Below are 3,022 nucleotides of genomic sequence, written 5' to 3'. Positions count from 1 at the left end.
CCATCTCCTTTTTTTTTTTTTTTTTTAACCTTACCTCTTTTTTCCTGGCTATTCTGACATAAATGTCTATGTTTCTGCCTAGTGTCAGGGGAAGACTACTTGCTACTTGAAAGAATTCATTTAGTCAAATACCAAAAAGCCAAATCTTCTAAGATTCAGAAGAATGCTCAATAAAACTAAACTTTACAAGTTATTGGAAATTACTGTGGGTTGTTCATTTCTTAGAGAGAGAGAGAGAGAGAGAAGCTAAAACCTCCATGTTTCGTTTTAAACAAACTAACAGAGTATCTTATTGAAATTAAGAATATTATTCCAGGTTGCAGTAATTCCTCAAAGTAGCAATTAATTTTGCTCAGTACTGTCTTTAATGAGAAGCTAAATAATTTTTTTTAAGAATCACTGTGTAACCATCAGATTGATCACAAGCTGCAGAAATTAGGTTAACCAGCAGGGGCTGCAGTCCAGCATTGCTGTCATCCAACAGAAGTGATGGGATTAAAAATAAATAAATAAATCAAAGATTAAGGGTTTAATCTTTTATTTAAGCTGATTAAAGCTGATTAAAGACAGAAATACTTCATGCATGAAGCTTCTTTTTCTATTAAATAACACATAAGTGATTTGTTATTTAATAGTTATATATTTTTTTCTCATTAAACTTTTGTTTTAATGGGTCTCAAAATTCTGAGACAGAGTTTTGGTCAAATTGTTTCCATTAAAAAGTACTGACTTTGAAAACTAATAATTTAAAACCGCCACATACACACAAAAAACCCCAAATGGCCCACAGAACATTCTCCTTTCCTTCTGAAGGTTTTATGATGCACTGTTAACATTAACCAGTCTTGTGCTATTAAACTTAAATGGCTAATTGACACAGTCCTGAGACTGTACTTCCACCGCTCATTAAGACTGGGGTGGCAGCCATTGGGCATAATATTCATTTAGCCCCCTGAGCTTTCTGGGCAGACTTGGTGACCTTGCCAGCTCCAGCTGACTTCTTGTCCACTGCTTTGACGACACCCACAGCAACCATCTGGCTCATGTCAGAAACAGCAAAACGGCCCAGAGGAGGATAGTTAGAGAAGCTCTCAACATGCATAGGCTTGTCCGGACCCGTATCAATGATGGCAGCATCATGAGAGTTCAAGACCTGAGGCCATCTTCCAGCTTGTTTCCAGAGCAATGATCAATCCTTTCCTTGAGCTCAGCACACTTGCAAGCAATGTGAGCTAGGTGACAATTTAGCACAGGGGCCTATCCAGCACTGATTTGGCTGGATGATTCAGGATAATCACCTGAGCCATGAAGCCACCTGCTTCCATTGGTGGGTTGTTTTTGCTGTCACCAGGCACACTGTCCCAAGGAACATCTTTGACAGATACGTTCTTGACATTGAAGCCCACATTGTCCCCAGGAAGAGCTTCACTCAAGGTGTCATGGTGTATTTCAATAGCCTTTACTTCGGTTCTAACACTAACTGGAGAAAACGTGACCACCATGCTGGGTTTAAGAATACCAGTCTCTACTTGGCCCACAGGGACCGTATCAATACCACCCATTCTGTAGATGTCTTAGAGGGGCAGACGCAAGGGCTTGTCAGTTGGACCAGTTGGCAACAGAATGCAATCCAGAGCTTCAGGCAGCGTGGTTGCACTGGCTTTGCCATCTTTATGGGTGACTTTCCATCCCTCGAACCAAGGTTATGTTGGCTCTAGCATGTGTCACCATTCCAACCAGAACGTGGCACAAATGCTACTATGTTGGGATGGTAGCCAATTTTCTTAATGTAGGTGCTGACTTCCTTAATGATTTTCTCATATCTCTTCTGGCCGTAGGGTGGTTCATGGAATCCACCTAGTTAACACTAACAATTAGTTGTGTCATACCCAGTGTATAAACCAGAAGGGCATGCTCACAGGTCTCCCATTCTGGGATTCCCTTGTAATCAATTTCTATCAAGTTAAGAAGATGCATGTGACAAAGAAACCCTTAACATTCTCCTCAGCTTGACTAAACTTTAGACAGTCTTCTTGCCAACCAAAAAAACCTTCCCTTTTTGGAGAGCATTTACTTTAGAAAACTGGTAAATTCTTTCTCTTCCCCTTTGAGGTATATGCAGATTTTTAAAAATTATCTTGCCAGTACTATGATCCAGGATTGTCTTTATCAAGAATTTGGGAGAAATTCCTTTGAACTGTAATCACCAAGGAAGATTAGAACCTGTATCACACATCTCTGTTAAGAAAGTAGGAGCCTAATTTCTGTGGGTACCAGAGAGCAAGACTACTCATAGAGAAAATCATTTGCAAACTCAGGAAAAATTCAACGTGGTGGACACATTCCACTAGTTAACCTCCCCTATTCTTTATACTAGCTCACCCTAGTGCCAAAGGGTAGGGGGAGGAGACAGAGGGAGAGAGAAGACAGAGAGAGACAGAGAGGGGGGAGAGAAGACGAGTCTCTCACCTTTTGTTTCAATGGAACTGAGCCAGACTGAGTTCTGGACCCTTTCCGTTATTGCAATATTCTTGAATAAAGCCTTCCTTGCCTATTTAACTTTGTCCAATGTAGTGTTTGCTTTGACACATGCATCCACATTTTGCATCTTCACGAGAAAACACAGTCATCATTCATTCATCATTCGTTGATTCAGAACAATAATTTATTCATTAAGCCCATGAATGTGTGTTTGATGTCTGGTACATGCAAGAGTCTTTCAAGTGCTGGGATTCAAAGATGAAATACTCTTGCTCCTTATATTTCAATGGCCAGAAATCTTTAAATTTCATTTATAAAATACACATGGGAAGTAAGGATTCCTTTGGGAAAAAAAGACTTTACCCAACTTGGAGCCTCATGATTTACTCAGGAGTTTTTCATTTGTTTATTTTGATTTATTTATCTTGTTTGCTTGTTTGTTTTTGCTTGTTTATCTTCTCTAAGCTGGAAGCCTGAAAAGGCCCCAAACCCTCTTCACAAAGCTGCAAACAGAAATTTCAGAATGCTGGGTTTTTTTTAC

The 3,022-nt window shown here is 39.7% G+C and overlaps 1 pseudogene; it reads right to left on the bottom strand.

Annotated features, from left to right (window-relative positions):
* Nucleotides 1-865: 865 nt before the first annotated feature.
* LOC118015564 lies at nt 866-2,071 on the bottom strand (annotated as a pseudogene).
* Nucleotides 2,072-3,022: the final 951 nt, after the last annotated feature.

The sequence above is a fragment of the Mirounga leonina genome, unplaced genomic scaffold, assembly GCF_011800145.1.
Source record: "Mirounga leonina isolate KUSES-001 unplaced genomic scaffold, KU_Mleo_1.0 Mir_166, whole genome shotgun sequence".
Taxonomy (NCBI): domain Eukaryota; kingdom Metazoa; phylum Chordata; class Mammalia; order Carnivora; family Phocidae; genus Mirounga; species Mirounga leonina.
Note: the sequence above shows the minus strand (reverse complement) of the source record. Positions and strands in the feature narration are given on the sequence as shown.